The 23,894-nt window shown below is 48.6% G+C and overlaps 1 protein-coding gene across 3 annotated transcripts in view; it reads left to right on the top strand.

The window, feature by feature from the left end:
- The first annotated feature begins 800 nt into the window (after positions 1-800).
- fermt1 (FERM domain containing kindlin 1) overlaps positions 801-23,894 on the top strand; it is a 163,105-nt gene continuing 140,011 nt past the window's right edge. The window contains exon 1 of one of the 3 annotated variants that reach the window (XM_072506032.1): positions 801-974. The gene's annotated coding sequence lies outside the window, so the exon portion shown is untranslated. Of the gene's footprint in view, positions 1,079-8,159; positions 8,270-23,894 lie in introns of those variants that run through there. The other 2 variants (XM_072506028.1, XM_072506040.1) reach the window with 2 other exon arrangements.

The raw sequence follows: 23,894 nt of genomic DNA, 5'->3' as shown, positions 1-23,894 counted from the left end.
TTTCAAAATTTCCATACGGAATGTACTCATAATTGGTAACTTTATCATATGTTCAAAGTGTCTGCAAGGTATTAAGGCTAGAAATTACTCTTTGTGATATGAATCTATGAATACTTAACATTTCTGTATTGCATTCCTGTGCTTGCCATTTTTACAGAGGTGTTAACTCAGTTAAAATAAACAAGTTTGCACCCCTATTTAAATATCAGATGGCTTGTTTGCTCCTATCCACCTCTGCACTGGCCACGCTGTGTTTTTCAATTTCCCTTGCTCTCCCACCAGACACCCTTGTATTTTCTTTGCTCTGTTGTCCCTCGTCTCCTCCCTGCTTTCTCCATGATCTTGCCACAGTCTCTGCACTAAGAAGCATGCAGCCACACCTGTCTATCTGATATCTTAAGTAAATACCTGTTTGCAGAGAAGCAGTATTTGAAATACACTTTACTTGCAACACTTTCATATTTTGAGTAGTATAATTTTATTGGGGGGAGGGGAGGGTGGCAAAAGTCGGGTTCATGATTACTGATCCATTAAAAAAGGGGCCCTTCAACCAATAGAAAATTAAAAACCAATGCCCTGGAGTGTCTGTACTGCATTTTACATATTGACCCGTAATTCATTTCACCTATTGATTTTGCTGCCACGCTTGAATTGTATTGTTATAGTTAACTGAATGAATAAATAACTGTTTGGGGTGGGGAGGGGGCGGGGGAGAAGGTAAGGCCTCATATCAATTGGCAAGTTGGCAAACTTTGTTGTGCAGTTAAGAAGTTCCGGGATTTAAAGAAGCGTGCATTGGCTGGCAGGAAGTCAGTGAAAATCTTTGTAGCCTGAAGGGATTATTTGAGATCACTCACTCTCTCTCTCTCTCTCTCACACACACCTACCATTCTTCTTCTCAACTTCAGCGGCGTGCAGAACATTTTTATATTCTCCAGGCACAGGGTGGGTCAGCATGCAAAACTGAGAGAAAGGTACAGCATTTGTTTATTAGCATCATCCAACAAGAACGAGCTTTTGTTGAATGTCGAGAGCGTGGGGGGATTTTTTTGTGTACCTCCTTCAACCTCCTGTAAAGGTGAGTTTACCTTTCTTTATTTGGCAGACACGAGTTTCTTGTCAACACATTGACAGGGTGCGCGAAAGGCGCGGGGCGGGGGGGAAGAGGTTTTCCTTCACGAGAACAACGCGGGGGAGGGTACGTCCCACCTCACTCCACCAGCCCCCCGCCCCCCGTAAACACATCGCTTCACAACAAGACCTTTCCGTAAGCCCCTCATGCACTTCCTCACACTGACTTTAAATTTAAGGAGTAGCACTGTTGAAAGAACTCCCTCACCTGCAAACCTTCCGACTTTCATTGTAATCCTGTCAGCTTCTTGGCTCGTCTTTGGTTTCTCCCCCCTTTCTCTCAAATCTTTGTGATTTAAAAAAAAATCCCTTGCATTTTTTCATAACCCCCCCCCCAAAAAACCCCCCCCCCACTATTAATGAAAAGTAGGCCGATGCTGTTCCCTGTGGTAGATTTTAATGGTCGATAATATTTTCACAGTCTTGCATTTATAGCCCCGAGAATGTTTTACGCAAGTAATCGCTTGCTGAAGAGCAGGTGCTATCAAAGTTCAGTTTACATTACAAAGGAGTTTTTTTAACTCCCAAAATAATCAGAAGGAATGTGGGTAATCAGCTTTTTTTTTCAATTTGATGTTAGACTTTGGGACAACAGATTTGAGCAATTTTGCTTTAATTCTTTGCTCAGTGTTGCACCGCTCCCCGCACCCTGATTCATTTATCAATGGACAATTAGTAATCATTGATTTCTTACCCCTATGATCTCACATTGTTTTAATGGTAACATTAATTTTGCTTCTTCCTCAATCTATTGATGTTTTAACAAAGTTGAGTTGCATTCCATAGAATCTAACAGAATCCCTACAGTGCAGGAGGAGGCCATTCGGTCCATCGAGCCTGCACCAACGCTCCAAAAGGGCACCCGACATAGGCCCACTCATAAGAACATAAGAACTAGGAGCAGGAGTAGGCTATCTGGCCCCTCGAGCCTGCTCCACCATTCAATAAGATCGTGGCTGATCTCTTTTGGACTCAGCTCCACTTTAGAACACCATAACCCTTAATACCTTTATTCTTCAAAAAACTATCTATCTTTATCTTAAAAACATTTAATGAAGGAGTCTCAATTGCTTCACTGGGCAAGGAATTCCATAGTTTCACAACCTTTTGGGTGAAGAAGTTCCTTCTAAGCTCAGTCCTAAATCTACTTCCTCTTATTTTGAGGCTATGCCCCCTAGTTCTGCTTTCACCCGCCAGTGGAAACAACCTTCCCGCATCTATCCTATCTATTCCCTTCATAATTTTATGTTTCTATAAGATCCCCCCGCATCCTTCTAAATTCCAACGAGTACAGTCCCAGTCTACTCAACCTCTCCTCGTAATCCAACCCCTTCAGGTTTGGGATTAACCTAGTGAATCTTCTCTGCACACCCTCCAGCGCCAGTACATCCTTTCTCAGGTAAGGAGACCAAAACTGAACACAATACTCCAGGTGTGGCCTCACTAACACCTTATACAATTGCAGCATAACCTCCCTAGTCTTAAACTCCATCCCTCTAGCAATGAAGGACAAAACTCCATTTGCCTTTTTAATCACCTGAAAACCAACTTTTTGCGACTCATGCACTAGCACACCCAGGTCTCTCTGCACAGCAGCATGTTTTAGTATTGTTGTTATTTTATCATTTAAATAATAATCCCTTTTGCGATTATTCCTACCAAAATGGATAACCTCACATTTGTCAACATTGTATTTCATCTGCCAGACCCTAGCACATTCACTTAACCTATCCAAATTCCTCTGCAGGCTTCCGGTATCCTCTGCACTTTTTACTTTACCACTCATCTTAGTGTCGTCTGCAAACGTGGACACATTGCACTTGGTCCCCAACTCCAAATCATCTATGTAAATTGTGAACAGTTGTGGGCCCAACACTGATCCCTGATGGACACCACTAGCTACTGATTGCCAACCAGAGAAACACCCATTAATCCCCACTCTTTGCTTTCTATTAATTAACCAATCCACTATCCATGCTACTACTTTACCCTTAATGCCATGCATCTTTATCTTATGCAGCAATCTTTTGTGTGGCATCTTGTCAAAAGCTTCCTGGAAATCCAGATATACCACATCCATTGGCTCCCCGTTATCTACCACACTGGTAATGTCCTCAAAAAATTCCACTAAATTAATTAGGCACGACCTGCCCTTTATGAACCCATGCTGCGTCTTCCCAATGGGATAATTTCCATCCAGATGCCTCGCTATTTCTTCCTTGATGATAGATTCCAGCATCTTCCCTACTACCGAAGTTAAGCTAACTGGCCTATAATTACCCGCTTTCTGCCTACCTCCTTTTTTAAACAGTGGTGTCACGTTTGGTCATTTCCAACCCACCGGGATCACCCCAGAGTCTAGTGAATTTTGGTAAATTATCACTAGTGCATTTGCAATTTCCCTAGCCATCTCTTTTAGCACTCTGGGATGCATTCCATCAGGGCCAGGAGCATTGTCTACCTTTAGCCCCATTAGCTTGCCCATCACTACTTCTTTAGTGATAACAATCATCTCAAGGTCCTCACCTGTCATAGCCTCATTTCCATCAGTCACTAGCATGTTATTTGTGTCTTCCACTGTGAAGACCGACCCAAAAAATCTGTTCAGTTCCTCAGCCATTTCCTCATCTCCCATTTTAAATCTTCCTTCTCATCCTCTAAAGGACCAATATTTACTTTAGCCACTCTTTTTTGTTTTATATATTTGTAGAAACTTTTACCATCTGTTTTTATATTCTGAGCAAGTTTACTCTCATAATCTATCTTGCTCTCCTTTATAGCTTTTTTTAGTAGCTTTCTGTTGCACCCTAAAGATTTCCCAGTCCTCTAGTCTCCCGCTAATCTTTGCCACTTTGTATGCGTTTTCCTTTAAATTGATACTCTCCCTTATTTCCTTTGATATCCACAGTCGATTTTCCCTCTTTCTACCATCCTTCCTTTTTGTTGGTATAAACCTTTGCTGAGCACTGTGAAAAATCGCTTGGAAGGTTCTCCATTGTTTCGCAACTGTTTCACCATAAAGTCTTTGCTCCCAGTCTACCTTAGCTAGCTCTTCTCTCGTCCCATTGTAATCTCCTTTGTTTAAGCACAAAACTGATCCCTGATTTTACCTTCTCACCCTCCATCTGTATTTTAAATTCCACCAGATTATGATCGCTCCTTCCGAGAGGATCCCTAACTATGAGATCATTAATCAATGCTGTCTCATTACACAGGACCAGATCGAGGACCATTTGTTCCCTCATAGGTTCCATTACATTGTTATGGGTCAGGGTTTAGAGAATCCCAAAGTGTATCATGGAGTTCACCTGACCCACAACTTTTAATAGATTGTGAGGAGCACATGGCTCACTCTACAGGTAAGGTACAGCAGAAATGGACCAGTATTTTTTTAAACAAAACAATGTTTATTCTATGAACTCAAGTTAACCTTTTTAAAACAAACAGTGAATATCTTAGCAACCATTAATTCAAAGATAACCCTCAAAGAATACAACACTAAGTAATCCTTTAACCTGTCCTTTTACATCCAAAAGACTTAACAAACCTTTAAACAGAAGCACATCAGAGTTTACATTCAATACTGAAAACATTTATAATTCTGAATTCACCAAATGATTCAGAGATAGTCCTTCATGGCAGAGAGCTCAACAATACAACTGCTTTGGCTGACTTCAGCTGCAACACACTGAAAAACGAAACCAAAAAGACAAACACACCCAAGCTTTTCTCAAAGTGAAACTAAAAAGCAGAACCAGAGTTCAGTTCCATCCACACTCTGACATCACTGCAGTAACATGAGCAGCTAACTATTTCTTAAAGTGACATTCTCATGACAACATACTGTTCTAGGAAACTATCGCAGAGCACTCCCCTGCTCTAACTCTGTAACCCCAGCTAACATGCACAATTTTGGATACTAAGGGGAAATTTGGCATAGCCAATCCACCTAACCTGCACATCTTTGGACTGTGGGAGGAAACCAGAGCATCCGGAGGAAATCCACGGAAACATGGGGAAGATGCACAAACTCCACACAGCCGCCCAAGGGCAGAATCAAACCCGGGTACCCGACGCTGTGAGGCAGTAGTGCTAGCCACTGTGCCGCCCTGAATTTCACCAGCTGTCATGTGTAGCCACTTAAAATGGCCAACTCCCGATTTAAAATGGCGAACGGCAAAGGCTGATGGGAAAGTCAGCCAACAGGACAAAAACGAGCAGCTGCAGGTTGGCTGTGTATTTACCTCTGGAAAAGCCAGACAAGATCGATACCAGCAACCATCAGCATAACAAAACACCAGCCACCTGCATACTAATGAGCAATCCCCGGGAACAATAAGCAACATTTAGACACACAAAGCAAAACCAGACTCTTCGGCGCCAGCAGAAGCCTACACAAAAGGAGGTGAACGACCACCTCAAGACCGCCCATCGATCAGGGAACCGCTCCAGCATTGGAGAAAATCGAACCAAGCGATTGGGATAAAGTCCAATCACTTGGGACCAGGTACAGGGCCCGCCACTAAAGGCGGGAAGCCCCTGGGGACTATAAGAATTGAGCCCCAAGTTCAAGTCGCTCTCTTCCACCGCTTGCAGCTCTCTTCCAGCTCTCGTCACTCTTCAGCAGCCGATCGAACCTGTAAGTCTTACTTCAACGCTCGCTACGAGATAGGCGCTCCTAGCTATCAATCTGTACCAACTTTGAATCCCGCAGGCTCAGAACCCGAATGAAAGGCCATTTGTTTCCCTGACCTGGTGGGCCAGTTCCAAGTTAAGTATAGGCCTGTTAGTTCTAGAAGTAGCTTAGCTGTAGAATTTATTCATGAGTAGTGATTACTGTGTATAATAAATGTGCTTTGATTTAAATCTTACTAATCAGTGTATTGGATTATTGATCATTACTCGGACTTGAACCACGTGGCGGTATCATAAAGATACCTGGCGACTCAAGAGCAAAGGTGATAAAACAGAGCAATTAAACTAAGGCAAAGTTAGCAACACATGGGATTTGAATCCATGTTACCATAGCATTATCTTGGGCCTCTGGATTACTAGTCCAGAGTGACATTGCTACTGTCCCCTCATCCTTTGACTTAGAAAAAAAACCATTATCTTCGGCATAAATAAAAGACCCAAAGAAGTTTAGCAAACTATTATATTTAAAAGAATGCATGAATCTATGATTAAGGCATTGTGACAGCAGCCTTTGAGCTTGGCTAAGGAGGTGGTTGTTAGGTAAGGTTTTATCGGAGAGAGTTGCGAAGTTATAGAGAGTTTGGAGGGTCGGGGTGTAATTCCAAAGGCTGGGGCCCAGCTGGCTGATGGCAGAGATGACCGTTATAGACATACAGAAAGGGGACGGTTTGAGAGGTTTGAGTCAGACTGGAGGAGTTGTAGAGATGGGGACAGGCGATCAAAGAGTTTTGATTTTCAATCGAAGGCACTTGTATTCAGAGCTAACGAATGTCAAGATGGTTGGTCAAGTTGGACTTAGCATAGAATATGAAATGAAAACGCTTATTGTCACAAGTCGGCTTCAAATGAAGTTACTGTGAAAAGCCCCTGGTCGCCACATTCCGGCGCCTGTTCGGGGAGGCTGGTACGGGAATAGGATGTACCTTGCAATCCAAGTAGGAACCGAGCAATAAGAGGATCAGGGGTTATGGGGAGAAGGCAGGAGAATGGGGATGAGAAAATATCAGCCATGATTGAATGGCGGAGCAGACTTGATGGGCCGAGTGGCCTAATTCAGCTCCTATGTCTTATGGTCTTACTACATGTGGCATCAGCTGCTACACTTTGTTTTCTTTTGTCTGTAGTTGACAAGGAAACAGAGCAAAGAAAAGCAGTTACTTTTGTACAGATTTCTTTTGCATTCTTTTACGAGATGTGGGCATCATCAGCCAAGTGCAGCATTTGCTGCCCATCACTAATTGCCTTTGAACTGAGTGGCTCGCTAGGCCATTTCAGAGGGCAGTTTCAGCCACATTGATGTGGATCTGGAGTCACATGTCGGCCAGACAAGGTAAGGGATGGCAGAGTTCCTTGCCTGAAGGACAGTCGTGAACCTGATGGGTTTTGTGGCCAATCGATGAGCTTCATATTCCCAATTTTATTAATTGAATTTAAATTCCACGAGCTGTGGGATTTGAACCCCAGAGGATTAGCCAGGCTCTCTGGATTAGTAGTCCAGTGACATTACTACAATGCCAAATGCGTTGGAAACTGTTCAGAGAAGGTTTACCAGATTAATTCCTGGAATGGGCAGGTTGTCGAATGAGGAAAGTTTGGAAAGATTGTACCTTTATCTGCTGGAATTGAGAAGAGTAAGATGTGACTTACTTACTGAGTAAGAGTAAGAGGTGGGCAGCACGGAAGCACAAGTGGCTAGCACTGTGGCTTCACAGCACCAGAGTCCCAGGTACGATTCCCCGCTGGGTCACTGTCTGTGTGGAGTCTGCATGTTCTCCCCGTGTCTGCGTGGGTTTCCTCCGGGTGCTCCAGTTTCCTCCCACAGTCCAAAGATGTGCAAGTTAGGTGGATTGGCCATGCTAAATAGCCCTTAGTGTCCAAAAAGGTTAGGAGGGGTTATTGAGTTACGGGAATAGGGTTTAAGTGAGGACTTAAGTGGGTCGGTGCAGATGCGATGGGCCGAATGGCCTCCTTCTGCACTGTATGGTCTGTGTTCTGTGACTTCATTAAAAGGGGTCTTGACAGGGTGGATGTGGAGGGAATATTACCTCTTGTGGAGAATCTAGAACTAGGGCTCACTGGTTAAAAATAAGCGGTCACCCATTTAAGATGGAGAAGAGAAGTTTTTCCTTTCAGGAGGTCGTGGGTCTTTGGAACACTCTTCCTGGAAAGGTGGTGGAAGCAGAGTCTTTGAATATTTTCAAGGCAGAGCTAAATAGATTCTTGTTTTTTTTTCCTTTATAAATTTAGAGCATCCAATTCTCTTTTTTTCACTGTAGGAGCAATTTAGCGTGGCCAATCAACCTACCCTGTACATCTTTGGATTGAGGGGGTGAGACCCACGCAGACATAGGGAGAATGTGTAAACTCCACGCGAATCAAACCCAGGTCCTCAGCGCCGTGATGCACCAGTGGTAACTACTGAGCCACCCTCGGTAGATTATTGGTGAGCAAAGAGTTGATATGTTGCTGGGGGAAGGCGCGATGCAAATTTCAGGTTACTATCATAGAATCCCCGCAGTGCACCAACCCTCTGAAAGAGGATCCTATCTAGGCCCACTCCTCCGCCCTATCCCTACAACCTCACATAACCTGCACATCTTTGAACATTAAGACGCAATTTTAGAATGGCCAATCCACCTAACCTGCATACCTTTGGACTGTGGGAGGAAACCGGAGCATCCAGAGGAAATCTACGCAGTCAGGGGGAGTACGTGTAAACTCCACATAGTCAACAAGGCCAGAAATAAACCCGGCGGCACTATGAGACGCAGTGCTAACCACTTTGCCGATCAGCCATGATCTTAATAAATGGTGAAACAGGCTTGAGGGGCTGAATGGCCTACTCCTTGTTTGTATGCCACCATCGCCATGCATACATAGACATAGAACATACAGTGCAGACCTAGCCTATATGCTTGGCCTTCTTTTTATCCGTTAAATTTGATTCTCGACAGGTAATTTTACAAAATCCTTAAAACATAAGGACCAATTAAGTTTTTTTTATTGTGGCCGTTTTTATCCGATACCGCCCACACAGGGACCAGAAATTCCCGCCAAAGCCAACGTACCTTTCAATAGTCCGTTAAACTGTCTGTCCCTCCCGTGACGATTCCCGTGGCAGGGAAATTTGATAATTTACCTCCTAGGTTTGATTTAAAATAAAACATTTTTTTTTTTTCTTTGGAACGCATTTCATTTTTTGTTGTAAGTTTCAAAAAAGGTAGGAAAATCTGAATCCAAAAACAACCTGGGGGAAGAAGGTTAATAAATATCAACACTAAGCTCTAACACTACCCTAATAGCTTTTTTTCAGTCTGCAAGGAGTACTGAATGCCTTTGAACTGACCTGGCTAGTAGGATCAAGTTTCAGTTGTAATTGGGACCAGAGCTTTGCAATTTAAAGGCATACCTGGAGATTGTTGTTCAGATAAGTAATGATGGGTGAAGCCAGCAGATATTTGCGAAGAGCTACTTGAGGCTTCACTGCACACCAAAACATTCAGAATCTTTAGATTACAAAGCCACTGTTTCTTTCCCGCTGCAAATTGGGTCCAGCTATGTCACCTCAAAAAATCGTATGCTGTACATACCACCAAATTCTGAGCTATCCGCTCTTTGTGGTGTCTACCCTGCTCACCGCATCAAGCCCAACATGGCTCAGGTTGCCAGCATTATCTTGTGACAAAAATGCGTTAACTTCCTTATTCTCCGCAACATTTATGTGCCTTTGATGTGGTTGGTCTTGGAAAAACATGTCTGAGGGGTGACCTAACAGAGATTTTTAAAATTATGAATAGTTTTGATCAGAGTGGACATGGAGGCAATGGGCTGGATTTTCATGGATTAAAACCAGACCAGATTTTCACGGAGTCAGGCAGCTCTGGACACCTTTAAATGGTGAGCAGGACCTGATTCCAGAATTTCCACCCCCAGCCCCGATGCCACAACCTTTCACCGGCAGGAGATGTGATTGAGGGTCGCAAGTGTAGTCATCTCATACCGAATTTTTGTAGTGGGCTGAATTACCTTCTTCTGTGCTGTAACCATTCTGTGATTCTGTGACTATGGGCTGAATAATATGGCGGTGGGTGTTGGAGAGAGAGGAGGGGGCGGTCAGTGCATCCCCTCTGCCCCGTCCGATACCACATTGGCATGTAGCAAATAGGCTCCACACCAACCTGCACCACAGTGATACAGCATTGAGTGGCAGACTAATGGGGGTCAGGTGGGGCACAGACCCACCCTCTGGATCTGCTCGCCAGTTGGATTGGATGGCAGCTCCACCAGCCCCAGCAGCAGCCAATGATGTATTCCTGGCGCAGTTGGGGCTGCTGGTGAAGAAGACCCCCAAGGCCATGGAGCAGGTCCATCCAGTGTCTTGAGCCGGGAGAGTTTGGGTAAACTAGGAAGAAGGGCAGTAGCGGAGTTATGGTGGGGAGGTTGGAGGGATGGTCAGTGGGTAAATTTAGGGGAGAGCGTGGGTAGGAATGAAGGGGAGGCTTTGAAACTAAGGTGGTCATCCTCACAATCTCCCAAAGGCAGCCCCGACTTGATAAACTTGTAACAAGCCCGATTGACCCTTAATTATTCATTTAAATAGAAGGGATAGGCTTCCACTTTCCTTTTTATGCAGGTTAGCTCAGGGTAGGTGTAGTGGGTGATGGAAATTTAAGTGCCCTCCTCACCAATTTTACATCCCACAAGCCCAGCCCCACGAGAAGGAAACATGCCTACCAGGGGCACATAAAATGTAGCCATTTGTTGACCATTCAGAGGGAGTTAATATCATTCATATCTAAACAATGTGACAAGTAAAGTAATGAAAACATACACCATTGGTATAGTCAGTTTAGTATCTATCCTCTAGGCCTTCTCCCTCTGCATGCATAAGGGCCCCTTAGTGAAACGAGGTCCTGTAAGATGTGTAACTTTTGTGATGAATGTAGGAATTTCAGATTGGTGAAGAAAGGGTTAAAAATCTGGGTTAGCCTGTGTGTGACTGCTGCCTTCATGTTATTTTAAAAGAATCCTGATTTACAAGATCAGTAGAGGTGCAGTTTTAAAGCATCATAGAAATGAAATCACAATTCATTCTAACTATGCATATTGTTTACCTGAAGTTGGGCTAATGGAATTTTGTTTACATAAAGAAGGTTCCCTGGGGGAGAAGATAATTAGAAACGTGGGGCGAAATTCTCCGGTATCGGCGCAATGTCCGCCGACCGGCGCCAAAAACGGCGCAAATCAGTCGGGCATCGTGCCGCCCCAAAGGTGCGGAATCCACCGCATCTTGGGGGGCCGAGCCCTAACGTTGAGGGGCTAGGCCCGCGCCGGACTGATTTCCGCCCCGCCAGCTTGCGGAAGTGCCTCGCCAGCTGGCGCGGAAATGACATTGCCGGGCGGCGCATGTGCGGGAGCGTTAGCGGCCGCTCACGGCACCCCGCGCATGCGCAGTGGAGGGAGTCTCTTCCGCCTCCACCATGGTGGAGACCGTGGCGAAGGCGGAAGGAAAAGAGTGCCCCCACGGCACAGGCCCTCCCGCGGATCGGTGGGCCCCGATCGCGGGCCAGGCCACCGTGGGGGCACCCCCCGGGGCCAGATCGCCCCGCGCCCCCCCCCCTCAGGACCCCGGAGCCCGCCCGCGCCGCCTTGTCCCGCCGGTATGAGAGGTGGTTTAATCCACGCCGGCGGGACAGGCATCCTAGCAGCGGGACTTCGGCCCATCCGGGCTGCAGAATCCCAGGGGGGGGCCCGCCAACCGGCGCATCGCGATTCCCGCCCCCGCCGAATATCCGGTGCAGGAGAATTCGGCAACCGGCGGGGGCGGGATTCACGCCAGCCCCCGGCGATTCTCCGACCCGGCAGGGGGTCGAAGAATCTCGCCATTGACTTTAGCTTTTTAAAAATTCATTTACTGGATGTGTACATCGTTGGTTAGGCCTGCATTTATTGCCCATGCCTAGTTACCCTTCAGAAGGTGGTGGTGAATTGCCTTCTTGAACCGCTGCAGCCCCTGAGGTGTAGGTACACCCACTGTGCTGTTAGGGAGGGAGTTCCAGGATTTTGCCGCAGTGACAATGACGGAATGGCGATATATTTCCAAGTCAGGTTGGTGAGTGACTAGTGAATGTTTGTGGAAGGGGGAACAATCAAGCGGGCTGGTTTGTCCTGGATGGTATCAAGCTTCTTGAGTGTTGTTGGATCTGCACTCATTTAGCTTTGGATTTAAATCTAAATCTGAAGCAGTCAGGTGTTGAGATTTGGAGTTCAGTTTTGATCTATCTGTGGAAGGACTAGCAATTTCTCTCAAAGCAGTTTAGTTAAAAAGATTTTGCCTGTGAACAGAACTGCAGTTTCTGGAAAGGCTGGCAGGTTAAGCAATAGTTTGACACAGGCAAGAATTTGCAAGCTGGTTCCCCGAAGAATCTCTCTCTCTCTCTCAAAGCGGTTTATCCAAGACATCTCTTTACATCAAGTATATCTGGGTTGACTAATTGCATTTGAAAGTGGATTCGGGGACTTCCGGTGGTGTATGCGAGCGGGACGGCCGCATCAAGAAGAGCTCCCGCCGGTGGCCACGATTTGCGGCGATTTCGGGGATTTCCCCGTTTTTTGAACACCCCCGACTATCGTCGGCCTTTGGGGCTGTCACGGGCAGCTAGCAAGGCCGGTTTGAAAACTGGCGAGGAACCCCGCGCGGCTGTCGGGGGGCGGGGGCTGAGGCGCTGGGCCCAGCGCGCTCGAAGACCAGAGCAGAGGGGGCGGAGCCAAACGGAGGCCAAGGTGGCAGGCCCGAGGCCAGGGTGCGATGTAGGTGGGATGTCCCACATCGGATGGCTCCCACCTAGAATGTAATAAGAAGGCTGACGTCCAGTCCAAGGGAACTCTGGGGAATATAAAAGAGAAGAGAAAGAAGTTTTAAAGAAGTTTGGTGATTTCTCCCCTTTTTTTGTGTGAAGGAAGAAAAATTGCTTTTTTCAACAAAAAAAAACAGATTGATGAAGGACAGAAGGGTGAAAAAGGGAAAAAAGAAAAGAAAGGAAGAACATTAAGCCGCTAAAGGATGCGAAGAGCAGCGTCGAAGAAAGGAGGAAATGCAGGCTCTCCACTGAATGAGAGGACGAGCAAAAGTGCTGACAAGGTGGCGGAAGCCGAACCGCATGGTGGGGCCGCACTACTTACGGTGGAGAAGATGACCGAGGTGATGGCAGTGGAGCTGGAAAAACAGTTTGCGAGGCACATGGAGGCCTTGAGGAAGGAGACGGCGGTCGCATTGAAGTCATTGGTGGAGGAGGGAATCGCCCCGGTGAGATTAGCTGTGGCAAAGACATCGGCCGAGGTGAGAGAGCAGGGCGAGAAGATGAAGGAAGTGGAGGAGCCCGTGTCACAGCACAGCGACCAGTTCACCTCGATGGAGGACGAGCTGCGGAGTGGTGGAGGTCAACAGAGGATTCCGAGCAAAACTCGAGGACTTGGAGAACCGCTCAAGGCGGCACAATTTGAGAATTTTGGGCAACGCAATACTTCACTAAGAAGGTGGCGGAGCTGATGGGGGAGGGTGAGAGCCCAACCCTGTACGAGCTGGACCGAGCTCATCAGTCATTAAGGCCGAAGCACAAAGTGAACGAGCTGCCAAGAGCAGTAATTATCTGCTTCCTTAAGTACTGCATGAAGGAGAAGGTGTTAAGCTGGGAGAAGCAGAAGCGCGAGGTGCAGTGGGACGGTGCTGTAGTTCGGATCTACCAGGACTTGACGATGGAGTTGGCAAAAAGACGAGCGGTGTTCGGGCGAGTGAAGGCGTCACTGTACAAAAAGGGGGTGCGATTTGGTATGGTTTACCCGGCGAAGCTGAGGGTAACGTATAATGCCAAAGACTTTTATTTTGAGACAGCGGAGGCGGCAGAGGCGTTCGTGAGGGCGGAAGGCTTGGGACAGACATGAGGAGCGGAGCTGGAAGAGAGACTGTGGACTGTGTTTGGGCAGCTGGAAAATGTATCAAAATGTATGAATGCTCCAACTTTCTTTTTACTGATGTGTATTGTAATGTACTTCTCTTTGCATTATTACAGAGTTCAAGTTAATGGTTGGGTTGATTGGCGTTCTGTGTTGCGATGGTTATATCTTATTTTAGTGAATTGTATGGGTTGGATTGTTGTTTTTGTTTTGTCTTTATCTGGGACTGGGTGGGAGGGGACGATATATCTTGGCGGGGGGAGCCACCCGCGCTAGCTAACTAGAGTCGGCTAGTGAACGGAGGTGAGGTGAGAGGAGGGCTGCGGACATTCAAGCCTGGATAGCAGGTTTCAATGGGCCTACGAGGCGAGCGAGAGGGGGGGGAAGGGATTGATGCTGGGAGATATTTTTTCAAGGGGAAATGTAGGGGGGGTTTTGGGAGGGGGGGAAGGGGTTCGATGTTAATAATGGACAGGGGCGGGTCAGGTTTATGGGGCAGGGCCCGGTGGTATGATGATGGTGGATAAGAAGGGCGGGGAGGGGCGGGTGGTGAGAGACCCCCAGTTCGGATAGCCACGTGGAATGTGAGAGGGCTAGGAGGTCCGGTCAAGGGTGCTTGCGCATCTTAAAAGTTTGAAAGCCGATGTGGCAATGCTGCAGGAGACTCACTTGAGGGTGAAGGACCAGGTGAGACTTAAAAAGGGCTGGGTTAGTACACTTCCAGATGGAGAAGGTGGTGGCAGATCAGGGGGGTAGATATGTGATTGTGACAGGGGCGCTGGAGGGGAGATTAGTGGCGCTGTTAAGTATATACGGCCCCAATTGGGATGATGTGGGATGCGCGAAGAAGGTGTTTGGCGCCATCCCCGACTTGGACACACAAACTGATTGTGGGGGAGGACTGGAACTTGGTGCAGGAGCCAAGGTTGGACAGATCACGCCGTGCTCGCTGGTCCCATCAGGGGGGGGCGAAGGCGCTGGCTGGGCTAATAGTGGAAATGGGAGGGGTGGACCCTTGGAGGTTTCTGCACCAAGGGAATGGGAGTATTCGTTTTCTCAGCGGTCCATAAGGTATACTCGGGAATCAACTTTTTTGTGGTGGGGAAGGCTTTGCTGGCTGGGGTTAAGGGGTCGGAATACTCGGCAATTGCAGTGTCAGGTCATGCTCCGCACTGGGTGGATATGGTGCTGGAGAAGGGGGTGGCGCAGAGGTCTGGGTGGAAACTGGATGTGGGGCGTTTGGGGAACCAAGAGTTCTGTGAGAAAATTGAAAAGTAATTAAGGAATATGTAGGTTTCAACTGTACGGGTGAGGTGTCGAAGGCAGTTGTCTGGGAGGCTCTAAAGGCGGTGGTGAGGGCTGAAGTAACTTTGTTTAAGGCCAGGGTGGACAAAGAGGAGAGGTTGGAGTGGCAGCGGGTAATAGATGAGATGTTGGAGGTAGATAGGAGTTATGCAGAGGATGGGGACCCAGCAAAGCTGGAAAAGAGGAAGGAACTACAGGCGAGCTTTGACCGACTATCTACCAGCAAGGCGGTGCACCAACTGAGACGAGCAAGGGGTGCAGTTTATGAACATGGAGATAAGGTTAGCAGGTATGTTAACAGGTCAGCTCCACAGGGAAGCAGTGGCAAGGGAAATTCTTCAGGTGAGGGATAGGGCAGGGAAGTTGGTGGTGGCTCCGGATCTGATAAACAAGGTTTTTGATGAGTTTTATGAGAGGTTGTACAGGTCAGAGCCACCTGGGGGAGACCGTGAGATGCAGGAATTTCTAGATGGGTTGGAGTACCCAAGGTTAGGGGAGGGGGACAGGGCTACATTAGAAGGAGCAATAGTGGAGCAGGAGATAAAGGATGCGATTGGGAGGATGCAGTCGGGGAAGGTGGCGGGCCGGATGGGTTTCCGGTGGAATATTATGAAAAATTCAAGGATAAGCTGGCACCCACGATGGTGGGGATGTTTGAAGAGGCGATAGGGAAGGGGCTGTTGCCGCAAACCTTGGGGCAGGCATCGATTTCACTGTTGCTAAAAAAAGATAAGGATCCGACGGAGTGTGGGTCGTATAGGCCCATATCACTTCTGAATGTGGACGTAAAAGTATTGGCGAAGGTACTGGCGGGTAGGCTGGAGGAGTGCCGCCCGAAGGTGATAGGTGAAGATCAGACGGGGTTGGTGAGAGGGGGGCAGCTCTTTTCGAACATTAGGAGGGTGTTGAACATCGTTATGGCACCGGCGGAGGGGAAGGAAACAGAGGTGTTGTGGCATTGGACGCTGAGAAGGCATTTCACCGGGTAGAATGGGGGTACTTGTTGGCAGTTCTGGAGTGGTTTGGGATTGGACCAAGATTTGTGAACTGGGTAAAGCTACTATATAAGGAGCCGAGGGCGAGTGTCTGCACAAACAACATCAGCTCGAGATACTTTTCTCCCCACTGTGGGACGAGACAGGGATGTCCTATGTCCCCCTGCTGTTTGCACTTGCGATTGAGCCGTTGGCCATCGCATTAAAAAGTTCGGGAGCATCGAAAGGAATAGTGCGGGGGGGGGGGGGCGGGGGGGGGGGAGGGATAGAGCATAGGGTGTCCTTATATGCCGACGACTTGCTGTTATACGTGTTGGAACCGAGTGTGTCGATAGGGGGAATACTGGAGCTACTTCGAGTATTTGGGTCTTTCTCGGGGTACAAGCTGAATCTAGACAAGAGTGAGTATTTTGTGGTGTCTCGGCCGGGGGTGGGGGCTGAGGTGGGGGGGGCTTTGCAGGTACAACATTCCGTAGGGCAGGGATTCACTTTGGGTATCTGGGGTTGCCCGGGAGTGGGGGGGGGCTTTGCAGGTACAACATCTCTAGTTTGGTGGGGAGAGTGAAAGCTGATCTGGCAATGTGGGACGGCCTTCCTCTGTCACTGGCGGGTCGGGTACAGGCAGTTAAAATGAATGTGTTGCCGCGATTTCTGTTTATTTATCAATGCCTGCCGATTTTCCTGCCAAAGGCTTTTTTCCGAGAGATTGAGGGAAAGATTACCTCGTTCATATGGGGAGGGAAGGTGGCCAGAGTGAGAAAGGTGCTGCTACAGAGGGGAAGGCAGGCAGGGTGTTTGGGTCTTCCGAACCTGATGTACTACTACTGGGCGGTGATTGTGGAGACGGTGCGGAGCTGGGTCAGAGGGGTTGATTCCCAGTGGGTTAGAATGGAGGAGAGTTTGTGCAGGGGGTCGGGACTGAAAGCACTAGCAACAGCTCCGCTCCCGATAGCTCCGGGGAAATACTCAGGGAGTCTGGTAATAATAGCGTCATTGCAGTTTCGCCAACACTTCGGGTTGGGGGCAGGTTCAAGGGAAATGCCGATTCGGGGGAACCACAGATTTGAGCCAGGGAGGTGGGATGGAAATTTTCGGAAATGGGAAGAGAAAGGGATTAAGACGCTAAAAGATTTGTTTCTTAGGGGTCGGTGTGCAGGACTGAAGGAGCTGGAAGCGAAGTATGGGCTGGAGCGGGGAGAAGTGTTTAGATACATACAGGTTCGTGATTTTGCCAGAAAGGAGATACAGAGCTTCCCGGAGGAACCGGCCTCCACATTGCTGGAGGAGGTGCTGACGACAGGGGGACTGGAGAAGTGGGTAGTGTCAGCGGTTTACGGAGCTATTTTGGAAGAGGATAAGGCACCACTGGAAGGGATCAAAGCAAAGTGGGAGGAAGAATTGGGAGAGGTTATAGAGGAGGGGTTCTGGTGTGAGGTGCTCCGGACAGTTAATGCCTCCACCTCGTGTGCGAGGTTGGGGCTGATACAGCTGAAGGTGGTATACAGAGCACACCTCATGAGGGCGAGGATGAGCCGATTCTTTGAAGGTGTAGAAGATGTGTGTGAGCGTTGCAGGGGGGTCCCAGCTAATCACATACATATGTTTTGGTCCTGTCCAAAGCTAGAGGATTACTGGAAGGAGGTTTTTAGGGTAATTTCCAAGGCGGTGCATGTGAAACTGGACCCGGGACCCTGGGAGGCCATATTCGGGGTGTCGGACCAGCCAGGGTTGGAAACGGGGGCGGAGGCAGCTATCGTGGCCTTCGCCTCGTTGATCGCCCGAAGGCGGATCCTGTTGGGATGGAGAGCAGCCTCTCCACCCTGTGCCTTGGTGTGTGTGTGTGGGGGGGGGGGGGGGGGGGACCAGTTGGAATTCTTGACTCTTGAGAAGGTTAAGTTTGAACTGAGGGGAAGGATGGAGGGGTTCTACAATTCATGGGCATTATTCATTATGCACTTTCAAGAACTGGATAACATCGAACATTAGTTGGGGGGGATGGGTGGGAGGGTTGGGGGGAGGGGGGGCTGTCTGTATTAAGGGAGACTATGGGTAATCCCGGATTCCTTTTTATTATTTGTTTATGTAAACATGTGGGCTAATGTTTGGGGTTTGGTGGGGGGATGGGCTTGTTGTTATTGTTATGGGGATTGACATTTGTTGCTGATTATTGTTTATTGTTGGTGGGTGTAAATTTGGGAGAAAATGTGAAAAAGGAGAAGAATTAAAAAATATATATATTTTTTTAATAAAAGTGGACTCGACCTGAGGTGGGTTTTGCTTGAGTGGAGATTAAAGGATAGCAGCTAAGAGCTAAAAGTATTTTATTTTATTGTTAAGCATTGCTTAACTGGTAATTGTAAGTTATTTGCTTTATGATGTTAAAGTTAGTAATACTGTATTAGTAATAACGTTTGTTTGAATGTACCATATCCCTATCTGTGCTTGGAATCACTCCTGGAGTGAAGCATCCTTTCTTCACAATCTTTTATAAATGAAATTAAATATTGGGGTTCCTGTGTGGTTTCCTATCAACTGATGGGGTCTTGGCCCGGATCGTATTAATTGGTATGTGTCAAACTTCTCATAACCCTGCACTAATTGGTAGATTCACTAAGTCAAGGTGAGAATGGCTCATGCAGATGTGCAAATGTCATACACCACAAAAGGAACTGTTTATTTGAGTGATATTTGAGTTATAACTGAGGGAGCTTTACAATGAATATATCCTGTGCTGTGCTTGATTTGATGACACTTGAGACTCGGCATTGAACTCTGCCTCTCCGTGAAGGAGAAAGCAATCGTGTCCGATTCCATTTCTGAGAATCATGCTGTGACACTAATTGGCCATCAAGAGATATCAGCTCCCCACTGTCTCAAAGTCAAGGAATGGGTTGAACCCTCTGGTTTCAGGGCACTAAGCTTGCTGACACAGGGTCAAGAGGCAATGGGGTCACTTCTCTGCCAGGACCGCAACGCCTACCAGTCAGGATCCATCCCTCCCCCCACCCACTGACCCCTAAGGCGGACATAACCATCCAGTTGATCTTGGCCAGTCAGGATGAGCAAGCATATAACCCTCCTACACCGTGAATCCCCAACCCTACCCAAACCCAGGGCATTGTGACCCCTCTGTGAAACATTCTCACTGAGAGGGCCATACCATCTCATGGGCATGGAGGCCCAGTGTTCCAATGGGGAGAAGCGCCATGCCACTGGAAAGTGGGTTAAAGATTCTGAGACGTGGTGAGCAACAATAATATTTAATTTAGTGACATATCAAAATATGGCAAGTCACAATGTCCCCCAACTACTGGTGCCTAACTTCACCCATGCCCATGCTGTGTCTCTACAATTCCTTAGCCTTGTGAGCCCGCCCACTACATCTAGCTGCGTTCCCGTGATGCATATCAGAGGTGGAGGCAGCCTGCTACCTTCCATGCTGTGTTGCCTGCGATGCCCTTGGAGAGCGTCTTCAGGAGGGACAAGTCCCAGAGGATCCTAGCCTACACCCGGGTGGCACTAGTATTGCAGCATCACCCTATTCTTGTCCACTGTGCCAGTCTCAGGAAGGGGGGATTCAGATTGACTGGGCACTTCCCAGGTCTCCTGGATGGAAGATCCCAGGCTGTGCTCCAGAGAATCCTCCTCCCTCCAGGTGCTTCTGGGCCCATAGGTTACTCCATAGGATTGAGGGGCAAAGGGAATGAGCTCCAGAAGCCTCATGTCATCTGGCGTTGCCAGTCCATGAGGCCCAATATTGTCTGCACCATGCAGTTGAAGCCCTCAGCCATGGGACTCCGGGACTGACCCATGCTTTGGAGTTCTCCCAACCTGGGTCTGACCACAAACCCCAGGCTTTTAATTGTGCAGGTTACCCTTGTAGTGATGGCCTGGGTGTCATGCATTGCCTGCACCATCTCCTGCGACAGAAGGCTTTGGGACTCCTCCATTCGGCCTTGCAGTCACAGGACTGTCGCTGGCAGCTCCTCCTGGTATTCCAGACTCTGCCTTTGTATCTCAAGGAGCTGAGGGACAAATGTGTCCGGAGGCTCGGCACATCGCTCAGGCACAGCTGCTTCCTGGAATCCGACAGACCTCTGACTGTCCGATCCCTTGGACACTCCTGCCTCCACCTGATGTGCATCAGAATCTGTGTGCTACCCACCAGATTGTGACACCGAAGCTTGCCTGCTCATATTGCCCACCGAGGTGTGTGTCTCTGCTCTGGTGAATAGAGTGGGTGATAGCCGTGATGCCTCTTCGGTGTCCTTCTCCGACATCTCCTCTGAGGTTGTATCGAGGGTGGCGCTGGGACCCTTCTGGGAGACGCGCCAGGCTGATCGGGTGATATTCCTGCAAGGAAAGAAACATGGTATTAGCCCATGGCCAGGGCTTTAGTGGCGGGGGGGACCTGTAGCATTATTCTAAAATCGGGATGCCCTTTTCTCTGAGGATCCAGCCTTGTGTCCTGCATTTTTCATTATCGGTGCAGATCTGCCCAAGCTCCAAAAAAATGATGAAATGTGGGATGGGCAGCACGGTAGCATAGTGGTTAGCACTGTTGCTTCACAACACCAAGCTTGGGTCACTGCCTGTGCGGAGTCTGCACGTTCTCCCTGTGTCTGCGTGGGTTCCCTCTGGGTGCTCCGGTTTCCTCCCACAAGTCCCGAAAGACATGCTTGTTAGGTGAATTGGACATTCTGAATTCTCCCTTGCGTACCCAAACAGGCGCCGGAATGTGGCGACTAGGGGATTTTCACAGTAACTTCATTGCAGTGTTAATGTAAGCCTACTTGTGACAATAATTTTAAAAAAAATATATATTTTATTAAATTTTTCAAACAAACATTATTCCGTTTTTACAACTCAACAAGGAATTATACATTAACTGGTAAATAACATTATTTAAATAATATAGTGAACTAACAACAAAAACTAAAAAGAAAAACAAATAGCAAAAACACAGAATAGTGCTCCCCCCCTCCTCCTCCCCCCCCACCTCCCACCTGGGTTGCTGCTGCTGTCATTTCTATCTTTTCCTTATCGTTCCGCGAGATAGTCAAGGAACGGTTGCCACCGCCTGGAGAACCCCTGAGCCGATCCTCTCAACGCAAATTTTATTTGTTCCAATCTTATGAACCCTGCCATGTCGTTTATCCAGGCCTCCACGCCTAGGGGTTTCGCTTCCATCCACATGAGTAGAATCCTGCGCCGGGCTACTAGGGACGCAAAGGCCAAAATATCGGCCTCTTTCGCCTCCTGCACTCCCGGCTCTTCTGCAACCCCAAATATAGCCAACCCCCAGCCTGGCTTGACCCGGACCTTCACCACCTTTGAGATTACCGTTGCCACGCCCCCCCCAGAACTCATGCAGTGCCGGACACGACCAGAACATGTGTGTGTGGTTCGCCGAGCTTCCCGAGCACCTCCCACACTTGTCCTCCACCCCGAAAAACCTGCTCAGTCTTGCTCCCGTCATATGTGCTCTATGTAGGACCTTAAATTGAATCAGGCTAAGCCTGACACACGAGGACGAGGAATTTACCCTACTTAGGGCATCCGCCCATAGCCCCTCCGCAATCTCTTCCCCCAGCTCTTCTTCCCATTTTCCCTTCAGCTCCTCTATCATCGCCTCCCCCTCGTCCCTCAACTCCCGGTATATTTCGGACACTTTGCCCTCTCCAACCCATGCCCCAAAATCACTCTATCTTGGATCCCCTGCGTTGGGAGCTGCGGAAATTCCCTCACCTGTTGCCTCGCAAATGCCCGAACTTGCATATACCGGAAGGCGTTCCCCAGGGGCAACTTATATTTTTCTTCTGGCGCTCCCAGACTTGCAAACGTCCCGTCTATAAACAGGTCTCTCAGCTTCCTAATTCCCGCTCGTTGCCAACACTGGAACCCCCCCATCCATCCTCCCTGGGACAAACCTGTGGTTATTCCTTATCGGGGACCCCACACCGAGGCACCCGTCACTCCCCTGTGTCGCCTCCACTGCCCCCAGATCCTCAAGGATGCCACCACCACTGGGTTTGTGGTGTAACTTTTCGGGGAGAATGGCAGCAACGCCGTCACCAGCGCTTTTAGGCTCGTCCCCTTACAGGACGCCATCTCCAGCTTCTTCCACGCTGCTCCCTCTTCCTCATCCACTTACAGACCATCGACACATTGGTGGCCCAATAGTAGTCGCTCAAACGCGGCAGCGCCAGTCCCCCTCTGTCCCTACTGCGCTGCAGGAACCCCCTCTTTACTCTCGGGGTCTTTCCTGCCCACACAAAGCTCGTAATGCTCCTGTCTATTTTAAAAAAAAAGACCTTTGTGATCAGAATGGGGAGGCACTGGAACACGAAAAGAAACCTCGGGAGAACCACCATTTTAACTGCCTGCACTCTGCCCGCCCGCGACTGCGGCACCATATCCCACCTCCTAAAGTCCTCCTCCATCTGCTCCACCAGTCGCGTCAGGTTAAGTCTAAGCAGGGTTCCCCAGTTCCTGGCCACCTGGATCCCCAGGTATCGGAAGTTCCTTTCTACTCTCCTCAACGGCAGAGCATCTATCCCCCTTCCCTGTTCCCCGGGGTGCATTACAAAAAGCTCGCTCTTCCCCATATTTAGTTTGTATCCCGAGAACTCTCCAAACTCCCTAAGTATCTGCATTACTTCTGGCATCCCCTCTACCGGGTCCGCAACGTATAGCAGTAGATCATCTGCGTAGAGCGACACTCGGTGCTCCTCTCCCCCTCTAAGCACCCCCCTCCATTTCTTAGAATCCCTCAGCGCCATGGCCAGTGGTTCAATTGCCAACGCGAACAGTAACGGGGACAGTGGACACCCTTGTCCTGTACCCCTATGTAGCCGAAAATACCCCGATATTTGCCGGTTTGTGACTACGCTTGTCACCGGGGCCCCATACAAGAGTCTGACCCATCTAATAAACCCCTCACCAAACCCAAACCTCTTCAGCGCCTCCCACAGGTAGTCCCACTCCACCCTATCGAATGCCTCCTCTGCATCCATCGCCGCCACTATCTCTGCCTCCCCCTCCGGTGGGGGCGTCATCATCACCCCCAGCAACCTTCGTACATTAACATTCAGTTGTCTCCCCTTTACAAACCCTGTCTGGTCGTCATGCACCACCCCTGGGACGCAATCCTCTATCCTTGTCGCCATCATTTTTGCCAGTAGTTTGGCATCTACATTTAGGAGTGAGATAGGCCTGTATGATCCGCATTGCAGCGGGTCCTTATCTCGTTTCAGGATTAGCGATATCGTTGCCTCCGACATTGTCGGGGGTAGCATCCCCCTTTTCTTAGCCTCATTAAAGGTTCTCGCCAAGAGCAGGGCCAACAGATCCATATAATTCCACCGGAAACCCGTCTGGTCCCGGGGCCTTCCCTGCCTGCATGTTCCCCAGTCCTTTAATCACCTCATCCACCTCGATTGGCGCCCCCAGACCTGCCACCTCCTGCCCCTTCACCTTCGGGAACCTTAGCTGGTCCAGAAAGTGTAACATTCCTTCTTTTCCCCCCGAGGGTTGGGGCTTATATAGCCTCTCATAAAAGGTCTTGAACACCTCGTTCACTTTCCCTGCCCTCTGCTCCATATTTCCCATTTCGTCCCTAACTCCCCCGATCTCTCTCGCCGCCATCCTCTTCCGAAGTTGGTGGGCCAACTGCCGGTTCGCCTTTTCCCCATACTCATATTGCATCCCCTGTGCCTTCCTCTACTGTGTCTCTGCCTTTCCCGTTGTCAGCAGGTCAAACTCCGTCTGTAGTCTTCGTCTTTCTCTGTATAGCCCTTTGTCTGGGGCCTCCGC

This window comes from Scyliorhinus torazame, chromosome 1 (assembly GCF_047496885.1).
Source record: "Scyliorhinus torazame isolate Kashiwa2021f chromosome 1, sScyTor2.1, whole genome shotgun sequence".
In the NCBI taxonomy this organism is placed as follows: Eukaryota; Metazoa; Chordata; class Chondrichthyes; order Carcharhiniformes; family Scyliorhinidae; genus Scyliorhinus; species Scyliorhinus torazame.
Note: the sequence above shows the minus strand (reverse complement) of the source record. Positions and strands in the feature narration are given on the sequence as shown.